Source organism: Dromiciops gliroides, chromosome 5, assembly GCF_019393635.1.
Source record: "Dromiciops gliroides isolate mDroGli1 chromosome 5, mDroGli1.pri, whole genome shotgun sequence".
NCBI classification, from domain to species: domain Eukaryota; kingdom Metazoa; phylum Chordata; class Mammalia; order Microbiotheria; family Microbiotheriidae; genus Dromiciops; species Dromiciops gliroides.
Window position 1 is genome coordinate 205,874,264 of NC_057865.1, and position 22,785 is coordinate 205,897,048.

At 35.6% G+C, this 22,785-nt stretch overlaps 1 protein-coding gene across 1 annotated transcript in view; it reads left to right on the forward strand.

Moving 5' to 3' along the window:
* Window positions 1-5,573: 5,573 nt before the first annotated feature.
* SCAF11 (SR-related CTD associated factor 11) overlaps window positions 5,574-22,785 on the forward strand; it is a 46,135-nt gene continuing 28,923 nt past the window's right edge. Inside the window, exon 1 of the mRNA XM_043966570.1 lies at window positions 5,574-5,639. The gene's annotated coding sequence lies outside the window, so the exon portion shown is untranslated. The remainder of the gene's footprint in view (window positions 5,640-22,785) is intronic.

The following is a 22,785-nucleotide window of genomic DNA, read 5'->3' on the forward strand; positions in this document are numbered from 1 at the left end:
GAGGAATCTGCACTTCAATCAGGCCAGACTATCACCTGGAGGTCAAGTCTTTCCTTAAGATCCTCTCAAGTTGCCAAAGGCTGCAGAGCTGCTTAACCCCTACTTTTAATCATTTCTGTTGCTGTAAAGTTCGTTTTAAGTTACCATTTAAATTATTTGTGGGGGAATTTGGGAGAGCCAGTAATTTCCTGCCTTAGTCCACTCTCTTCCCAGAATCCTCTCAGAAATTATGTATGTTTATCAAAGTTCCTAAATTGTTCTTTTCCTTCTGTTTAACTTTGCTATCATTTTGTATGTCCCAGGTTTATCTAAAATTATTTTTCCTCATTTCTTTCAACACAATAATATTTTGTTACATTTATATGCCACAATTTCTACAGCCTTTGCTTCAAATAAATGATGTTCATGTGATACTTGCTCTCCCCCTTTTTACGTTTGTATTAAATTACTCTTTGTGCTACAAATATGAGACTTACTAAATTATTACCCTTTCTTTCTCTGTCATCTAGTGTATTCCTCTTCTGTGTTGCTTTTATTTCCCTTTTTAAGTTCACTTTTAAAAAATAGAAAACTACATGAAGATTGTATATTGTGATTGGCCCATTTAACTCTGTGATCCTTCAAGACATTAGGATTCTGAGGGTGTATTTGCCTTTTCTCTCTCTCAGAATTCTTCTGATTGCTGAAATGTATTACTTTTCTTTGTTTCTTTTGGTTTTTGTGTTCTCACATTATAAAAGTATTCCTTCAGTCAGTCAATAAACATTAAGTCCCAGGCAGGACAACTTGATGTGCAGTAGATGGAGCACCAGTTGTGGACCAGGTTTGAAGTATAGATAAATCTTATTTTCAAGAAGAACTTGCTTTTGAGTGGGGAGGAGAGAGGGAGAAGGGACTAAGAAAGAAGGGGAGGTCACTGGGTCCCCAGAATACTAGTGGGGGGGGCGAGGCAATGAGGGTTAAGTGACTTGCCCAGGGTCACACAGCTAGTAAGTGTCAAGTGTCTGAGGACGGATTTGAACTCAGGTCCTCCTGAATCCAAGGCCAGTGGCTTTGATATTGGTTATTAGTAATTCTTTCTTTTCTTCCTTTCTTTCTTCTTTCTTTCTTTTCTTTCTTTCTTTCTTTCTTCTTTCTTTTTCTGTTCTTTCTTTCTTTCTTTCTTTCTTCTTTCTTTCTTCTTTCTTTCTTTCTTTCTCTCTTTCTTTCTCTCTTTCTTTCTCTCTTTCTCTTTCTCTCTTCTTTCTTTCTTTCTTTCTTTCTTTCTCTCTTTCTCTCTTTCTTTCTTCTTTCTTCCAAGTTACAGTCAGTTTAGGTATTGTACAGAGGTTCTGACTGTATAGAGTTCCTCAACCTTTGTTTGCAAAGCACATAATCTGATTTCCGTCTTGACTATCTGGTGATGTCCATGTGTAGAGTTGTCTTTAGGATTATTGAAACAAGTATTTGTGGAGCAGTGCATAGAGCCACCAGCCCTAGAGTCAAGAGGACCAGAGTTCAAATCCATGCTCAGATGCTTGACACGTACTAGCTGTGTGTCCTTGGGCAAGCCACTTAACCCTGATTATATCACAAATAAAACAGAACAAAACAAAAAAGAAGAGTATTTGCTATGACCAGTGAGTTATTTTTTAAAACTATTAGTCCCTGCTCAGATTCATTTTGTCTTCCCAAGGCCAAACTTGCTTGTTATTCCAATTATCATTTGGTTTCCTGTATTAGCATTCTTGTTCCCTATGACGAATATGACATCTTTTTTGGTGTTTTTTCTAGATGATGTAGGTCTTAATAAAACTGATTAACTTTGGCCTCTTTCAACATCAGTGGTTGATGCATAGATTTGTGCTGTGATGTTGAATGGTTTTGTAATTGATGGATAGCATTTTGTCATTTTTGAGATCATATCCCAGTAACTGCTTTTCTCACCCTTTATTGACTATGAGAGCTATTACATTTCTTCTAAGAGAGTCTTGCCCACATTAGTATATGTAATGATCACCTGAATTAAATTCACCCATTCCTGTTCATTTAAGTTCACTGACACCGAAGAAGTTGCTCTTTAATTGTTTGAGATTACGTTGGTTTATAGATTCCAGGTTCCTATGCAGTAATATTTACAGCATTGAACTTGACTCTCATCACCAGACATATTGACAAATTAGCTTTCTTTCTGCTCTGGTCCAGTTGCTTTATTAGTACTGGAGCTACTTATAGTTGTCTTCTGCTTTTCCCCAGTAGGGTGTTGGACATCTTCAGACCTGAGGAAGTTCAGCTTCTGGTGTCATATGTTTTATCATTTTAGTACTGTCCATGGGGTTTTCTTGGCAAAGATCCTGGATTAGTTTACCATTTCCTTCTCCAGTAGATCACCTTTTGTCAGAACTCTCCACTATGACTTCTCGGTCTGGGTAACATTGCATGGAATATCTCATAGTGCAAGACCTTCTTCCATGACAGGGAATTGTGGTCCAGGAGGGATGTGGTAGAGTTAGGACTTTTCTATCAAGAAGTATCCATAAATATCCAAATAATTCATTTACATTTTGTGCCACGAGTTGTTAATGAATATAAATATTAACTACAAAATGACCAAAGTAATTAAGAAGTATGCATTTGTTGGTCACTGAACCCATTCCTTTTTTTATCTTCTCCCTTTCTGTTTATGGTATATCATTTGGTTATATCATTTAAAAAACTCTTCTTTAGTCACCAAATTATATAGGACTTTTTTTCCTTTTAAAATATCTGTCTTCATTTCTCCCACTACTACCCTAGTTTTAATCCTTTTCATCTCATAGCTAAGGTACAGATTGCACCTGCTCCAAGAGGTCATTATCTGTTCATCTATTCCATCTTTTCATCTGCTATTAGAATAGATTTCCTAAAATAACCACTTTTATCACACTACTCATTTCTAGAACCCATGGGTGTTTGGGTATGGAATCAAGTCCAGAATCCTTAATCTGGGACTCATATTCCTTCATCATTTGGTTCTTCCTTACCTAACTGCCCTCATAGAGACCTGGCTCCCCTCTGTGCCTACATCCTCTGCTTTCCTCTCTAGCTTCTCTCATACCACCTCTCCCTCACTTCATTGTTTCTGGAGGGGGAATTGTAATACTCCTTGCTCCTGTCTTCATTTCCAGAGTCTTCCTTTACCCAATAATCATCCTTCTTTTAAGTGTAATAAACATTTGGGGGGGGGGGCAGGGCAATGGGGGTTAAGTGACTTGCCCAGGGTCACACAGCTAGTAAGTGTCTGAGGCTGGGTTTGAACTCAGGTCCTCCAGGATCCAAGGCTGGTGCCTAATCCACTGCGCCACCTAGCTGCTCCCTTGTAATAAAGATTTTAAAAAGTGAAATTGAAATTTTTTGCATAAAATCAAAAATTTTATGACCCTCAAATCATTCTTCTTCCTTTTTAGTACCTAGCTCAACATTTTCTTCTGTTTTCCAACTCCTGCCTTTATTCTGAGGAACTTTTAATATTCATGTAGCATCACCTTCTAGCTCACCAACCTCCCATTTCCTCAAACTTTCAAGTTCCATCAGCACCACTTTCATTCTACTTCAGAGACGAGAGGAGATAGTCACTCTTGAGCTTACCATTACCTAGAGGTATTGTGCTTTAGATATACTGACATTATACGATCTGACCAAAACCTATCATTTTAACTCTATGTGTTTCTCTTATACCTGTTCTTCACTCTTGGTGAGACTTTCATTCCTTCCAATTCCACCTTTTCATTTGTACATTCTCCTCTGCTCCTAAATCCCTTGCCCTCCTTGTTCCATCTTCCATTTTATTCACAAACTGCTCACTGAAGCTAGAGAAAATCTCACACCTGTGTTGGCTGGTACATTACAAACTCATTTTATCCAGCTTCAACTGGGCCCTCACTGAAGCAAGGCAGTTCATTTAAAACCTTCCTGATTCCTTCTCTTCTCCCCACAGAAACTTGCCTCCTCTACTTAATCAACCACTTCTTTTACTGAAAAAATTGAGATCTGACATAAACTTGCTCTTTTCCCATACTATTCATCTCAAAACTCTGACACCATTTCTCATTTCTCTTTCCCTTTTCCCTAGTCTCTCTCTGACAAAGGGGTGGCTCTTCTCCTTTCTAAGGCTATTCCTTCTACATGTACATTTGATCCTCATCCTCTCGTCTTCTCTGGTAAATTGTATTCTCAATAATCCCTTCTCTTTTGAATCTACAACCTCCCCTGTTTGCTGGTTCCTAATCTACTGCTGTAAAACGTGCCCAAGTCTTTCCCATATTTAAAGAATGTTCAGTAGAACCTGCAATCCCCTCTAACTCTCTTCTTCCTTTTTCATCCAAACACTGAAGAAGTTTTCTATCCTCACTGTCTCCATTTCTCCTTTCATTCCTCAGTTCTTTGCAACTAGGCCTTCCAACTCATTACTTAATTCAAACTGTTCTCTCAAAATTTGTCAAATTTGATGTTCTTAATCCTAATCCTTTTCAACCTTACCTGCTGTTTGATATTGTTGGCTACCTTCTCTTCCTGTATGCCATTTGGATTTTTTTATGACAATATTTTCTACTGTTTTGATCCTACCTGTTTGACCCCTCCTCAGTTTCCTTATTTGGCTCATTATCCACATCTTTTTTTTTCTAACTGTGGGGTGTTCTCCCATATTCTCTCCAAGGTACTCTTCTTCTTTCTCTTCTTCTCTCTCCCTCTATTTCCTTTCCCTCTCTGGATACATATTTCTTTTTTCTCTAAACTTTATCGTCTTTACTGTTGATATCCTATAGTTCAGTACTTTATGATATGCTCCCCCTTCATCAGGGTCTTGCTTCTTTCACACAATTTCTAACCTTTCCCTTTCCTTTCTTCTCCTTTTCCTTTCTCTCCCTCTCCACAAATTACCTTGTATTTAACCTCTGTTTCTCTGTTTCTTCTCTTTCTCTCAACTTTTATGAGTTTATAATGAATAGTGATTGTACATAGTAGGTACCTAATAAATATTTATTGATTGATGCTATCTTAAATTTAATTTTGTGTGTGCCTTATTACCACGAGGTATAAAAATTTTGAATGAATGTTTTTTTTAGTGTGGTACAGAAATACATACTGTACTTTTGCTACTGGAAATTTCTAATTACTTCCCACTAATGGTAGAGGCAGAAAAAATTGTAAATGTTTTGAAAGCAGTCATGAATTGGCTCCTGATTATCTTTAGGAACTCCTTTCCAAAAGAAATGAAGAAGAAAAATAACAATATTTCAAATGTGGGGGATGAGGAGCCTGAAGACATTGAAAGGTATGTTTGTTTTTTTATTTTCTATCCTACTTAATCAACAAAATCTAGGTTACAAAAGGGTAACCCTGCTTGTGTAAATAGTTTTTCAATATGTTGCTGTCCTCAAAACTGCATTCTTTTTATATGACTTCATTTAGGTGTGAAATAAATATGAAATTTGAGATCACATCAGTGTTCTTATTATTAGGTGAAGAAAATAGAGTGTGGTCCTCATTCCGTTGTCATTCCATATGAAGAAGCTGATAGATGCCCAATATGCCTTTCCTGCACGTTAGAGAAGGAAGTTGGTTTTTCCTGAAAACTGTAATCATATCTTCTGCATTACCTGTATTCTTAATGGGCAGAGGTAAGTCTGAAAATAAAGCTACAACCCTAATATTAACCAAATATTTATTAATATTTAATAAAAGTCACAAATCAGTCAATTCTTGGTACTAGTTTGTTTTAAAAAGCAGGTTTTTTCTGAATGCTTTTTGATATATGTCTATGTATTGTAATAAGTTTCAGACTACTGATGAGATATTTTTCTAAATTCACAAAAGAAGATGCTGCCTTTCAGATTTTTTTCATCTATTTTTCATTGTTTGAATATGATTTTTCAAATGAGTGTTCACATATTTCCTCCAAATTTTCTTTTACTCTCAAAACTTTTGTGTTTTTGATTGACTATGTTAAATCTTTAATGGGACGATATATTTAGACATCAGATATTACCTCTGGTGAAAGTACAGTAAATTATCTTTGGCATACTCAGGTGATATTGAAGAATCTTTAATAAAGTTATAAAAATTAAATTAAAAATAAAATATGTAAAACTTAATAGTTTTAAAAAATACTTTCTGGGGCAGCTAGGTGAACACTACTAGCTGTGTGACCCTGGGCAAGTCACTTACCCCAATTGCCTGCCCTCGCCCCCCCCCCCACGTTCCATTGTATTATTTTACTTGTTTCAACAATTCTCGTGAGGTTGCTCAGTATGTATAGCTATAGCCATTTTACTGAGAAAACTGAGGTTCATAGTTACTTAAAAGTCATTTTCTAAGAACACATAGTTAGGAAATAGAATTGCTCCAAGGTCTTTTGCTTCCTGTTTTCATCATTTTGTCAGTCAAAAAAACATTGATTAAGTACTTACTCTGAACTAGCTATAAGCCTTAGGGATGTACACAAAAAAGCAAAATCAGCCCCTGTCCTCAAGGAGAATTAAATAATACATGTTCTAAATAATAGGATACAATATAAATCCTGAGGAGACGGGTATTTGGGTTGGAGTCTTCAGGGAAGTAGCAGGTTGATGGTTGGACAGGTGCATACCAGATATGGTAATGTAGGTAGATGGAGATGGAGAGCCATTTTGAGGAATAACAATTACCCAGAATTTCTAGGTCTCTGTAGGAAGAGCAGCAGAATGTAAGAAGTTATTAAGAGTAGAAACGAGCCAGCTTGTTAAAGAGCTTTAAAGGCCAAACAAAGGAATTCTATATTTAGATTTTTGAAGTAATAGGGAGTCACTAGAGTTTATTGAGCCAGGGGGCAACATGATCTATGCTTTAGGAAAAACATTTTGAATGGAGTGAGGAGAGACTTTAGTCAGGAGATGAATTAGAAGTCTATTAATGAATGAGTGGGTTATGTGTGAATGAACTAGAATGGAGGTTATATGCAAGAAATGCTATAGAAAGAAATTAGAAATTTAGCAGTTGGTTAAATATATGACAAGAAAGAGGAAGCAGGAGCTTGGTGATTGGAAAGATGGCGGTGTTCTTGAAATTAATAAGAAAGTTCAGAAAAGGCTTGGATTTTAGAGGAAGGATAATTAGTTCTGTTTTGGACATGGTAAGTTTGACATGCCTATGGGCCATCCATTGGAAATGTCCAAAAGGCAGTTGCTGATTCTTGACTAGAGCGTAGGAGAGAACATAGGGCTGGACAAATAGATCTGGGCTTCTCTGCATGGACATGTTAATTGAAACTAAGGGAGTTTTTGAGATTTCCATGACAGAGAGTATAAATAAGAAAGATGGCTTAGGGCAGAAATGGAGTGCAAAACATACTGAGAAAGAGTGGTTAGAGAGGTCAGATGGAAAACCAAGGAAAGCTGGGTCATGAGATCCCAGAAAGGAGAATATCATGGAGGAGAGAAAGTATTCAACAATGTCTGATGCTGCAGAGAGGTCAAAGAGAATGAGAGTCAAGAAGAGGCTATTAGATTTGGCATTTAAGAGATCAAGAGACTTTTAAATTTTGTTTTTGTTTTTGTTTTTGTGGGGCAATGAGGGTAAGTGACTTGCCCAGGGTCACACAGCTAGTAAGTGTAAAGTGTCTGAGGCCGGATTTGAACTCAGGTACTCCTGAATCCAGGGCCGGTGCTTTATCCACTGTGCCATCTAGCTGCCCCTGACCAAGAGACTTTTATCTTTAGAGAAAGCAGTTTCACTTGAATGATGAGATCAGAAGCTAGAATTGCAAAGGATTTAGAAGAGTAAGAGAGAAGTGGAGGCCCTTAGTAAAGAGAACCTTCTCAAGTTTAGCGGAGAAGGGGAGGAGACATAGCTGTCTAATAATAAAACTAACTCTTTCTCTCAAATAATTGGTAAATATTCGCTATGTTAGAGAAATGTTTATTTACTGGGTTTTAGTGAGAATCTTTTAGGATGGAGGGTGCATGGAATTTATGTGGGTTCCAGGCTTGGAGCAAGTAAGATAAGTAGAGATTAGGGAGAGAGTGGGGACAGTCTGCTGAAGAAGATGGGAGGAGACGAATTAAGAATCCATCTGCATTCACTTATTAAACACCTATTTTCTACCAACCTCTGTGCTAAGTGCAGAGGATTCAAAGAAAGCATAAACAAACAAGCCTAGACCCTGTTCTCCCTCGTGATAAGTGGCAAAATAGTGGAGGTTGCAGTGATGGATAGCAGTCACCAATAAAAGAGATCTGTAGCTCCTCAACAAGTCCCCCCCCCCCCAAAAAAAAAAAGTAAAAACCCCTGAATGAGGTCATTTTTATGGACAAAAGCAGGAGTGTCCAAAAATTAGAAGGTAGCATCATAGATGAGGAAAACAATATGATTGGATATGCTTGGTTGGAAATTTGGAATGCAGAAGTAACAACAACCCGTCCTTCCATCTTGTTGTGAAAGATCATTGGTGATGTCCACCTGCATGGCTAGTTAGTATCACAGTGATAACAAACCATACTTTCTTAAAGGACAGCCAAGGTGTCAGAGATAATGGACCAGACTCCCTGACATTCACCTGCATCCTTCAAGGATAACAGATTTCCTTGGTACAAAAAAAGAACAGTGATTAGCAGGAAAACTGAATTAAACTTAACTTAAAGACAATGAGTAATTTACAGAAAAGCTGAAATTCCAAACTTAGAGACAAATGAAATGTGACACAAGATGTGTAGTGATACAAAATGAAATCAGCTACAGAATAGAATAATTTCTCAATTTTCAGTGTTATGTCAGGGGAATGTGAGATGAGGAGGTAACAAGAGGAAGCTCTCATTGAATGACCTTAATGTTTTTGGCAAAATGTGAAGCAATGTCTTCATCAGAGGGCAGGATGAAAGCGGAGTAGCAGTAGAGAAAGAAGAAGAGGTTTAGAACAGCTTCTGTAGTGAATGGACTTTGGGAGCAATTGTAGGATCACCTTGTTAGTGACAACCTATTTGATATTAGCTCACATAAATTTGTAGAATTAAGTTGAGCATGGGTGTTATGCTATTTCTCCAGTTCATCTTCAGCAGTTAATGTAAGATCAGATAGAGATCTTTCTTTGGTAGTGAAAATGAAAGAAAACAGAAATTTGACTAATGTGTATGTTTCTTATTCTAGACCTGTTTAATTATGACTTACTACTCTTTTTGAGAAAAAAAAAACCAGGCACATTAACAGATTCTTATAGATTTTGTTTTGGCTTCCACCTTTATACTGAAGCCTGTGGAAGCAATTTAGTTTGTTGATTCAGAAAAGATCTTCAGATATCAATAGATCACCTTAAATCTTAGCTTAGAATCTTAGAAATACCTTATTAACAAAAAACTCAATTCCGTAGACAGTTTAAACTACAATTTATCTCTGCAATATTGCTTTTACAAGGACCCCGTCATCTTAATTATGCCATTATTATCAAATAATGTTTGCTATACCACCGATATATACCTTTTTATAAAGATTAACTTGGCATATGTCAACTTCTTTCTCTCAAATAATGGATAAATATCAGCCATGTTAAAAAAAATGTTCATAAATTGTAAGCTTCAGTAGAACTAATAAATGTTCTGTCTACTGGAATATATTCAGAGTTCAGTGTTTCAATTTTAGAGGGTAACAAGTACATAGAGTGCATGATTGAATTTGGAGAGAAGAGGTGTTAAACATAGCATAGTTTATTTCCATGTCAGCTAAATATAAATTAATCTTTAGCATGAAAATAGATCAAGATCTTTGGGGAAAAGTATTTTGAATTCATTATTTTTCAAATGTTCTACATGCAGAAGTTTTAAATCATGAATAAAAGAAATTAAGGGGGTTCCTGGGATTGTATCTCATTTTCATGGCAAGTTAACAATAGCATTAGTGAGTTTTCATTTGTAGTAATTTAATTTATTAGATAATTAAAATAGAGGGAAATTTAGTTTCTGTTTAGGAATGTGAGTGAAAAAATGTACTTTCACATTTTAGCTAAATGAGCCTGCATCTATTTGGAGAGAGGTCCTGGCTGGCAGTTGACGTCCCAATTCCCATTTTATTATAATTATGAAATAAAAAATGGCAATTGGTAGCAATGTAAGACAAAAGTACTGTAGTTAAATTAGGGTTTATGGAATTACTAAACAAGATCAGTATTGATGTCCTAAAACCCCAAGAGATCTATGTTGATATCATAAGCCCTTTGAGAAGTTATATTGATATCCAGAGAAAAGCTGCAATGCTTTGTTTCGCCTGGTTTCCAAACCTGGGACCTTTTGTGTGTGAGGGGAACATGATAAACCACTACACAACAGAAACCAGCTTCATAAGCCCTTTGAGAGAAGATAGCTTCCGGAAACAACTCTACCTAATGACTCCTTTAAAAGGTCGAGTGCATAGTAAACAAAAGGCTTGCTTTTATCTGCATAACAAAAGGGCTGTCCTCTTCTAGTATGCCCACCCTAAACTCCCTCTTAGGGATTCCTGCCTTTTTTGGGGGAATTATTTTGTTGGTGTTATAGGACATCATATTGAGTTTTTATGTAGAATAATATTATATATTTCTATTATTACATATGTACATATATGTGTGTGTGTCCCTTTGAATATTTGAGATGTGGCAAAGGCTTTGAGCTGATTTTCCTTTAATGAAGGGTTTTCAAGCAAGGTAGTGGGACCTAGATGCTTGTATCATCCTCTCCATCCCTTCTCTTAAAGGGAAATGTTTAAGGGGAAAGAGTGAGATGGGAGAATTTAGCCAGTGAAGGCATATGTCATATTATTGACTACCTCGTGTTTCTGAATTTGGTACAGTGTGTATATTGACATTTCTGGTTTGAATTTCAAGCTATTAGGAAATTTTATTGACCCAGATTAGAATATGTAAAAATAGCTTGAGTAAAAAGAAAGTTGTGTCTCATTTAAATGATGTAAGGAAAAATCAAAGTGAACTTATACTTGAATATTTGAAATTCTTAAGAAACAGAAAAACTGAACGTAATCTCGAAGTACCATATAGTCATTTGGCCAGAACTCAGAGAGGGAGGAGTAGAAAAATTTCTGGCAGTTTTAGGGCATCACTATTGTTGTTTGTCTTTTGTTCCCAGAGACTATGATATCTAGTGATGGCATGACTTGCAGTGGATTGGATTTAAGTGAGAGAGAGCTGTGCAAGATCACCAGCCTCACTCTCTCTTCCAGAGCCATCTGAGTTCAGTGGCAAGATATAAATCAGGATGATTGGAGATGGCCTCAGATTGTTTAAGGCAATTAGGGTTAAGTGACTTGCCCAGGTTCACACAGCAAGTAAATGTCTGAGATGTGATTTGAACTCAAGTCTTCCCAACTTCGGGCCCAATGCTCTATTCACTGTACCACCTAGCTGTTCCAGTTATTACTTTATAGAAGTTCAAAAGAGCTTTGATTTTAGGAGGCTCGGTTTGACATTTCTTCAATGCTGTGAAATTTTGAACCAGGAAGGAGTTTGTGGGATTTACTCTTATCTGACAGCTGCTCTGGGAAAGGGTACTCTAAGTTTAAGCTAGTCCTTGATCTTGAATTTATTTTATTTAATTTATTTTCCCCCAAGCATTTAATTCTTTATTTCTTTTTTTTATAATAGACATTTTTATTTAAAGTTCTGAGTTCCAAATTCTATCCCTTCCTCCCCTCCCCCTTCCCTGAAGCAATAAGTAATCAGATATAGGTTATACATGTACGATTATGTAAAACATTACCATATTAGTCATTTTGTACAAGAAAAATTTAATAAAAGAAAAAAAGATGGAAGAAATACAGTGAAAAATAGCATGCTTCAGTCTATGTTCAGTCAATATCAGTACTTTGAAGGTGGATAGTATGCTTCATCATTAATCCTTTGGGATTGTCTTGTTGATCCTGATTTTAAATAGCATTAAATTCCATATAGGCAAATCTTTTACTGTAATTTGATCTAATAATAGAAATAATAGAAAGGGGGGAGGTATGGGTGGATTCTGTATTGTTAATTGTGTAATCATATTTTAATTAAATTGGAACTTTGGGAGGGCAGCTAGGTGGAATATAGCACTGGGCCTGGATTTAGAAGGACTGGAGTTCAAATTCAGCCTCAGACACTTGACACTTACTAGCTGTGTGACCCTGGGCAAGTCACTTAACCCTCCCCCCCCCCAAAAAAAATTGGGACATAGGATACATCTGAATTAAACCAGGAACATAAAATAGCATGGACCAGTCCGGAACTCTGTTTTAAATGTCAAAAAATAAAAAAAAAAAATAGGTGACATATATATATTTTTTTCTGTAGGATGAAAAAGCTAGTTTAAGCTTATTTTTTCCAAAAGCCTATCTTGATTTAACAGTTTACAGAACTAATTCTTAATGTTCTATAAAAATGGTATGCATTTCCAAACATTTGTTTTTTATTTTGAAATACTTTTTTTTTTTTTGGTATAGGGAATACTTTACCCTTTCCAGGAATAAGGGTTCTAAAAACCTATAAATAGATAAGCCCAAGAATATCTGAATCCAAGTCTTGTCCAAACTTGGATTCTCTAAAATCCTCCAAACCTGGCCTGTATAAATTGGTGTTATTTTTCAGTATTAATACTACATCATTTTTCTTTCTAAAGATCTCATTTTTGGGGGTATAACTGATATTTAAAGGTGGCATATATTTTTATCTCTACAGTATACAACATTTAATGAAAAGAGTTTAATGTGATAAAATCCAAATACAATATATATTATATATATATATATATATTTTAACAGATTAGAGGGATTTGTGTTTATACATTTTAAAATAGTAATTCACCTTTTTTGAATGGACTTTCAGTTTGTATCAGAAAAACAGGTGATGATTGAGTTATTATTTACCAAAACTAATTAAAGTAGTTTTACTTGTGAAACTATTGAGATTTAAGCTATCTTCATTGTGTAGGGCATTTGATCTACTATACTATGAAAATAATAGATTAGAAATAGGTTTTAAATTGTTTTATGAAACTAAAACAGTGAGCTTAAGTGTTGGAGGTAGTTTTCTTCAGTAACCAACATGTTTGTTAATATTTTAACAAAAGTATTTTAAAATTTCTGACTAGTTTAAATTGAAATTAAAACCCATACAGAAAAACTTAAAGTATTTTAAATGATTTTTTTTGGTAGATATTCTTCATAAGAAAAAAACTTGATAAACATCTCGGTGGTGCAGTAGCTAGAGCACTGGGCCTCAAGTTGGGAAGACCTGAGTTCAAATTTGGCCTCAGACACTTATTAGCTATGTTACCATATAAAAACAAGGTTATTAACACCTTTGTAAGGGCCAAATTTAATATGGGGAGAGTTAATTGGGTGGCTTGTCATAATATTGGGGTTCAGAAAATAATGAGGGACCTCTAGGTCCAAAGTTTCCTCTCTTCCAAACTGCCTTTTTTAGTTATTTCTCCCAGGCTAATAAGAAAGGAGATTAACATCCTCTTTTTCACAAACAAATCAGGTTTTATTAATGGGAATAAAATATATAACAAAGATGAAGTTAATAAAGCCAGGGACAAGGGAATAGGGGAAGAGAAAATGGATAAGCTCCCTCGCTCTAGCAAAGACTGACTCAATCCCCCAAACTTGCTTCCATCTCAGTAATTCGAGATCTGGCCTTGTTTCTATTAACTCACTACCTGGGTCTGTAAGTTTCTATGGGAGTCAGCTGTGCAGCCCCTCTCCAGTCCGCTCTTGGCAGCTCACCAACAGGAAAGAAAGCTCCCTGCCTCAGGGTTCTCTTTTCTGCCTTTTCTCTTCTTCCCCCAAAAGGGAGGTCCTTCAAGTTGCTTGGCAGAGAGTGGTCCCCCTGTTGAAGTCAGTAGTATACTCACTCACTCAGGGCAGGCCAGGTGTGGCCCATATCTAATCATCCCAAGTAGGTACTTAGTCGGTTTCTCAAACAATACTAAATCAATCAGGTGGGACCCCTGGGCATCTGCCAGATTCCATTATTTATCACACCTTCTTGAAGAGTTATTGTGAGGATCAAATGAGAAAATATTTGTAAAGTGCTTTATTATTCCCTCTCTTCCCCATAGTGGGATCTTCCCAGTGTTAACAGCACTGGCACCTATTGATTAGCATGATTTCTTTAATCTTGCTAAATAAATTTGTGAATGAATCTATGGAAATATTATAAGGTTTATTCTAGTCCATAGTTTCTTTTTTTAACCTATTTGTAAATTTTTCTAGGAAGGCTATTTGGCTGATATTTTTTTAAAATTACTTTTAGATATTTGAATGATTCCTTTAAGTTTTGATTTTCCCTTAAAAGTATATGTATTTATAAAAAATACTGTAACAAAAATTTTTAATGTAGTTATTTGACGTTTTTTAAACTGATCTTTATTTACCTTGTAAAATGATATTATGCTGAGAAGACCCAATTCAGGAGTTATAGAAATTTTTCTTCCCTGTCCAGGATCTCTGCTTTTGCCTCTGTGTTTGATGTTATATTTTCAAATTCCTAGATTGCAGCAGCTGTTTTGTTTGCTTTAACTGTCTCATTATCTTCTAGAGGTGAGGTGTAATGGAGGCCTGTTAATTAAGAGCCTTTTTTTTTCCTTGAGATTTTTAGGGGATCTCAGTTGGAATAGGGGAAGAGTACCTCAAACTTTCACTTCTATGGTTTTAAATAATCTTGTAAGATAATATGATATAAACAATTTCTAGTCTTTGAGACATTTAATATGTAAACATAAATAAAATTTATGTTTTTGAATGAGATGGTTTTAGTTGTTTTTCTCTCTCTTGAGTGAGAAAACAGAATGAACAGGATAACCAAGTTTTGTGACAGAATACTTTTCTTCCTTATAAAAAATGTTTTGTAAATATTCACAAATTAAATAAGAACTCCAGCTTTTGATATACTATAAAATCCTTTCGTAACATCTACAAAATTATAATTTTTATACTTCATGCTTTTTTTCTTTTTTCTTAAATATTTACTTAAAAATGCAAAGAAACAAAGCATTATAGAACATATTCCAGTCATTGCAGAAATAATTTTATATATAACCAGTATCACACACTCCTGCCAATGCATTCAGTGGGCACATACTTTGAAGAACCAGTTAAAGAATCATGAGAGGAAAAATCCATATCATTAGTCCATTCAGGAACATTTGCTTCAGAGGATATAGCTTCTCTGAACACTTTGATCCTCACCACTCTTCATCTAGGTAATTCCTCCTCTTCTATTCTTTACTGAAACATGGCTTTTACAAGTATTTTCAATTTACAATCACCTTTTAGACATTTTTGTCTCTTAATGAGAACACAATTGCAAAGCTCATCAAACTATCTCTGGCTGGGACCAGACCAGACAGTTACTCAATCAACTAGATACGATGTTGTGTGATCAGAATAGAGCTTACGGCATTGCAGATTATTTAACATTTTTAAAAAAAAGGTTTTAAGGAGTATTTATTAATGTCTTTTGTTTTATATATATCCTCAGTTTTTCCCAGTGTTCTTGCCCTCCCCCTCTCAGTTATCCCTAAAGAAGACAGTAAAAAGAGTACAACTGATCAGTACATTGAAAAAGTCAAAAAATGTGAAGTGTATATGGTTATTTTCAAAACACTTAAACATTTATCATTTTTGGTGTTAATTTTAAAACTTCCTACAAAAAATAAAAATTAATTTTCTCTCCTAAAACCTTTGTAAAATTACTGGTAAATGGAAATATTTACATTTCCAAATGCTCTTTTGTGTCAATGTCATAGTGATAATATGAATGTGATAGTTTTTATGGTTCTGTTGTTGATTCTGTAGGGTTCCTTTAGTTTAACAGTCAAATTATCTGTAAAAAGTCTGTTTCCTTCTTTGCCTGTGAATGATCCTGCCTTTTCTTTTTCTTGTCTTATTGCTATAAGTTGTATAGTAATGTAGTAATGAACATCCTTGATTCACTTCTGATATTATTGGAAAGGCTTCTCTGGTTTAACAGCATTACAGATAATGCTGGCTCTTGGTTTTTTGATAGATAAAATACTACTTATTTTTAATGAAAAGTTCTGCATCTGTTATAGTCACATGATTTTTGTTTTTGTTATTATTTTAGTTAATTATATTGATAGTTTTCCTATATTGAACCATGCATGGTATAAATGCAGCCTGCTCATAGTGTATGATCTTTGTGATATATTGCTATAGTGTTTCTTGCTAATGATATGTTATTTAAAGTTCTTCAATAGGCATTAGGGGAAATCATTCTAGACTTTCTTTGTTTTGACTTTTCATCGTTTTTGGTGTCACAGAAAACATTTGCTAGGACCCCCTTTTTTACTTATTTTCAAAGAACAATGGGAAATGGTTTTTCTTTAAATGTTTATAAAATTCTCTTGTAAATCCATCTAATCATGTTTGGTTTTGTTTTTCTTTTACTTCAATTTATTTTTCTTTTTAAGTTTTTTTTTAAGCAAAGAGGCATTTTTTTCCCAGTTCCAAATACTCTGCCTCCTAGTGCACCTCCCCCACCCAGTATGATGTAGGCAAGAAAAACCAAACCCTATTACTAATATGTATAGTCATATCAAAACATACCATTCTCCCCCCTCCCAAGAGAAATGCAAATTAAAACAACTGTGAGGTCCTACCTCACACCCATGAAATTGAACCCATACATAAAAAAATATTTATAAGAGCTCTTTTTTGTGGTGGCAAATTGAATGGCTGAGTAAATTGTGGTATATGAATGTGATGTAATACTATTATGGTTGTAAAATATGATCAGAGAGCAGGTTCAGAAAACCTGGGAAGACTTACACTAATCAATACAAAGTTAAATAAATAGAAACAGGAGAATAATTTATGTAATAACAACAATAAAGTATTGATAGTCAACTTTTAAAGACTAGAACTTTGATCAACACAGTGACCAACTACAATTCCAAAGGACTTGTGGTGAAACATGCTATCTGACAGGATCAGATTGCAAACTGAAGCATAATTGTTTTTGCATTTCTCTGGTTATTGATGACTACTGATGGCTTAGATTTCTTTCTATGAACACTGTCAATTCATATCCTTTTTAACCATTTTGTTTGTTGGAAAATGACCCTGATGCTTGAAAATTTGAATTTTAAAAATATTTTAAATGAGAACTTTATCAGAGAAAATTTGTTGCAAGGATATCCCCTCCCCCCCCCCCGTTTTAGTCTTTCTTCTGATTTTAGCTGCATTGGTTTGTTTGTGTAAAGTCTTTAATTTTATATAAACAGAAATATCCATTTTACCTCCCTTTTATTTACCACTGTATCTTGGTGATGAATTCTTGCCATATCTATAGATCTGACACGTAATTTCTTCCCTGCTTCACAAATTTACTATCTGTGATTGGAGGAATTTGGTTAGGACTCCTCTCTTACCTTTATTCTTCCAAAAAGTTATGTAGTATTGGAATTTTTTTTTTAAATGTTGGTAGAATTCACATGTAAATCCATCCAATCTTGTGTTTTTTTCCCTTAGAGGTCATGTGTCTCTTTGTTCAATTTCTTTTTCTAAGATAGGGGTTATGTATGTATTGTATTTCCTCATCTGTTAATCTCAACAATTTATTCTTTTTGCTAAATATTCATATATATCATTTTGATTGTCAGTTTTATTGGAATATGGTCTGGCAAATATAGCTCCTAATAATTTCTTTAATTTCATCTTCAATGGTAGTACATTCAAACCTTTCCATTTTTAATAGTTATTAATTTGGTTTTCTTATTTTTAATTAAATTAGCCAATGATTTATCTGGGTTTTTTTCTCATAAAAAAAGGCTTACATTCAGTTTTATGTATCTTTCTTTTGATTTTCAGGATTTCTATTTTGTTGTTTAATTGGGAGGTTTTTAATTTGTCCTTTTTCTACTTTTTTCATTGAATGCCCAAGTTGTTGTTTCAGCTCTTAATTTCTCTCTCTCTCTCTCTCTCTCTCTCTTCTCTCTCTCTCTCTCTCTCTCTCTTTCTTTCTTTCTTTCGTTCTTTGGTGAGGCAATTGGGGTTAAGTGACTTGCCAGGGTCACACAACTAGTAAGTGTCAAGCATCTGAGGCTGGATTTGAACTTAGGTACTCCTGATTCCAGGGCCCGGTGCTTTATCACTGCACCACCTTGCCGCCCCGCTCTTAATTTCTTTATTGATGTAAGCATTAGAGATGTAAGTTTTCCTTACATGCTCTTCTCTCTATTCCACAAATTTTGGTCATATTGTCTCATTATTGTCATTCTCTTTAATGAAATTACTCCATTTTTTAATGATTTATTCTTTTACCCACTCATTCTTTAGGATTAGTTTATTTAATTTCAATTAATTTTTGATCTTTGCTTCAAAAGTCCTTCATTAAATGAAATTTTAATTTTATTTCATGGTCAGGAACAAGTTGATTTAATGTTTTTGCTTTCTCCATGTTTTGGGAGGTTTTATGGCCCCTAATTCAAGGTCTGTTATGGAGGTATACTCCATCAGTATACTCCTTTCCATTCTCTTTCAGTATTCTCCAGAGTTCTATCATTATCTAAGTCTTCTAAATTCTATTCATCTTCTTAAGTCTTTCTTGTTTATTTTATGACTAGAATTACAACTGAACAACAGCAGTTACCTAGGCCTGAAATGACCTCTGCTTATACAATTTACCTTTTCCTACTGTAATTCATTTGACTTTTCCTACAAGAATTTTGATGCTATGCCATTGGGTGCAAATAGTTCAGTGTTGGTATTCATTCACTGTCTGTAGTACCTTTTATTTATTCATTCATTTATTTGTTTGTTTTTGCAGGGCAATGAGGTTAAGTGAGTGTCTGAGGCCAAATTTGAACTCAGGTCCTCCTGAATCCAGGGCCAGGTGCTTTATCTACTGCGCCACCTCCCTGCCGCTGTGGTACCTTTTTGCAAAATATTATTTCCCTATTTGTTATCATTTCAGTCATTTCTGACTCTTTGTGACCCCTTTGGGGCTTTCATGGAAAAGATACTAAAGTGGTTTGCTGTTTCCTTTTCTACCTCCTTTTACAGATGGGAAACTGTGGCAAACAAGGTTAAGTGGCTTGACCAGAGTTATCTAGCTAGTACATTTCTGAGGCGGGATATGAATTCAGATCTTCCTCTGCCTCCAGGCTCAACACTTTACCCACTGTGCCACCTAATTGCTCACTTCCCTATTTATCTCTTTAATTTAATCTATTTTTCCTTTTGCCTTGTCTGAGAGCCTAAGTGCCTCATTTGAAGAAATCTTTGTGTATCTTTCTGTTTCAAGTGTGTTTCTTCTAAGCAGCATATTCTTGGATTTCTGGTTTCTAATCTATTCTGCCATCATCTTCTGTTTTGTGAGTTCCTCTTATTAACATTCACAGTATAGAGTGGTAACTGTATTTCTCTCCATCCTAATTTCTTATGCTTTTTTATCTCTTTTTTACCCTGGCCCTCCTCCTTAGAAAGTATATTGTATTTCTGGATACGGCCTCCTTTATGTACCCTCCTTCCTTCCTATTTCCCATCCCTCTTTTCTCTTCTTTTAATTCCTTTCCCTTCTATTTCCTTTGTGGGTAATATGAATTTTCTATACCCAACTATATTTGTATGTTTATTCTTTCCTCTTTTAAAAAAAAAAGATGTGGGGGCAGCTAGGTGCACAGTGGATAAAGCACCAGCCTTGGATTCAGGAGGACCCGAGTTCAAAGCGGCCTCAGACACCTAACACTTACTAGCTGTGTGACCCAGGCAAGTCACTTAACCGCCATTGCCTCTCAGAAAACAAAACAAAACAAAACAAAAAATGATGTGAATCTAATTCAAGTATATTTCAGTAAATAATTTATGATCAGATTCTAATTTCTAATCCATTTTGCTTTTCTCTTCCATTTATAACTAAAATCATACTTATCCTTCTCTTTTTTCCCTAACCCCGGGTTTTGTTTTTGTTTTAATTATTTAAAGTTTGAGGTTCCAATTCTATCTACCCCTCCCTGAGGTGGTAAGCATGTAAGGTTATCATTGTGCAGTTAAGTGTAAAATTATTTCCCTAGTAATCATTTTGTATAAGAAAACTCAAATGAGAGATATTGGGCTATACGATAGTTCTTGCCATACAGTTTTCCAGTTTTCCAGCTGTTGTAACCCCCTATTTAAGAGGGTTTTTTGCTTCTATCTAGTCTTTCTCTTAATCTAACCTCCCTCTGATTACTCCTTTTGCCTGAATTCCTTTTCTTCCCATTCCCTGTTGGTAAGATTCACTTTTGTACCCAGCTCTCTTTTTGTGTATATATTTACTTTTCCTTCCTTTGCCCATTCTATTGAGAGAGTGTGAGAGTGAAATTCAAGAGTCACCTGTCTGTCCCCTGTTCCCACTCCCCCACAATGAGGGGCATCTTTTTTGTATAGACTTTTGTTTGTGCACCTTATTCCCGTGAGATAATTTCATCTTCATCTCTATTTACCCGTTTGCCAGTGTATTTTTCCCCTCTTTCCAATTCTTCCTATTCTTTTTGAGACCATCAAAATAAAACTGTTGCTCTCAGACCCTCTGTCTAACTAGACTTCCTCTCTGACCCTGATGATGATGGTGTTCTGTGGAGTTTCATGTATTCCCTCCCTATACAGAAATGTAAATTGTGTAACCTTATCTAATCCCTTAGATTGCTCACTCATGTTTGCCTTTTTTTTTTCTTTGACTCTCAGTTTCCATGTGAAAGTTTCTATTGATCTCTGGTCTTTTCAACCAGAAAACTTGGAACTCCCTGTTTTGTTAAAGGTCCATCCCTTAGGAGATTATACTCAATTTTTTACTAAGCAATTATTCTTAGTTCTAAGTCTGGATCCTTTGCTTCAGCAACAGGGATTTCAAACTTGGCCCACTGGCCAAGTATCCTACAAAACTTATGAGATAAAAACCAGATAAAAATGTACCCCCTCGGATTTATTTTTTAGGTTTTTCGTCCCTGTTTTGAAATAGTTAGTTCTCATTAAATGTAAGGTGGCCATTCTGCAGACCTTTTCTCCCCTTGTGGGACTCTGCCTCCTCCGTTGCCTTGCAGCCCCTGCAGCTGACATTGGCGTCAGTACTTGGGGCTTCTGCTGCCAAAGTGACTTCAGTGCCTAGAGCAGAGCACCCCTGGTGAGGGGCTGCACTAGGTCTGCTTCTGTTGCCACCTGCCAGGGAGTGGAATTTTTGTAAAGCAGGAGCTGTTTTCTTTCTAGTGGTGGCTGCTAAATCTTGTGTGAGCCTGATTTAGGCTTTTTTGCATTTGAATTCATTCTTTCTAGCTTCTTTCAGTATTTTTTCTTTGACCTGGGGGCTCTGAATTTTGGCTATAACTCTGGGAGTTTTCATTTTCGCATTTCTTTCAGGACGACTGATAGATTCTTTCAATTTCTACCCTGCTCTCTGGTTCTAAGATTTCTGGACAGTTTTCTTTTATGATTTCTTCAAATATGACATCTTGGCTCTTTTTTTTTTGTTCATGGCTTTTAGATAATCTAATTGATTGTTATATCATCTCAATCTGTTTTTCAGGTCATTTTTAAAAAAAATTCCTTATTTTCTTCTGTTTATTTTTTCATTCACCCCTACACCTCACCTCCCAGCCCCTAGCCAGTTCTAATTTTCAAGGAATTATTTTCTCAAGTAAGGTTTTATACCTCTTTTTTCAAGCTCTTAAATGACTTTTCATATATTCCTTCCCTTAGCTCTTGCTTCTTTCCCCACTTTTTCCTTTATTATTCTCATCTGGTTTTTATGACCATTATTTTTACACTCTTTTTAACTCCTGTTTTTAAGTCTTAAAATTCCTGATGGACTTGTGTACAGGCTGTATTTTTCTTTGAGGCTTTGCTTATAATGTTTTGTAGTCATTCACTTCTTCTGGGTTTGTATCTTGAGCTTCTCTTTGCCACAATATAGATATCCCTTCCACATTCTGGGGGTTAGAGGTGCAGTGCCCCCATTATCTGAAAAATCCACATAAAATGTTTTGGCCTTCCCTGCATACCAAAGAAGTCAACTTTTTTTCTTTTTTTATGGGGTGTTTACAGTATCTAATTGTAACATTTGGATTAAATATTTGGTCATAGACAACATGTAGGTCAATGTTAAGTAAAAATACTGGGGCTTCTGTTACTAACTCCCCCCAAAATGCCCCATTATAATAATTTCTTATGCTCACCTGAGATATATTGAAGCTCAATGGAAAAGTAACATGGTGGGAGAGGGATAAGGGATAAGGTGGGATTCGTTTTATTTGACTCATTCTTCAGACTATTCTTCTTGACTTTAGTTTTTATGTTAGTGCTGAACTCTTTTCATTTCTCTTGGGATAGCTTAACTTGAGTTTCTGGCTTCTTTGGCCTGGTTGCGGCTTTCACTACTTAGTCGGGGGGCCTACAGTCTTTCAGTGCTCCCAGTCATGTCATCCATGAGTGAAAATGTTCTCAGTTGTCCTCCTGGTATGAGCTCTGGGGCAGGTTTCTTCACTCATATGTGGGTCTGTTGACCTTGTCCTTCTATTCACTTTCTATAGACACTGCTGGAATCCACCACTGTTATTCTGGTAGGAGACTATGGTTCAGTGACTATTATCAGGTTTCCCTCTTATCCTAGGTCTTTTGCCTTGGTAATTCTACTGCAAGATTCCATGTGGAACTGAAGGCTACAGCAGAGTCACTGCTCTGTTCCTGTTATTAAGAGTGCAACTGTTGCTTAACTTTTCTTTTCTCCATACACAACCAGGGCCCAAACTTGTGCCTACTCCTCTCTGCACTGGATCT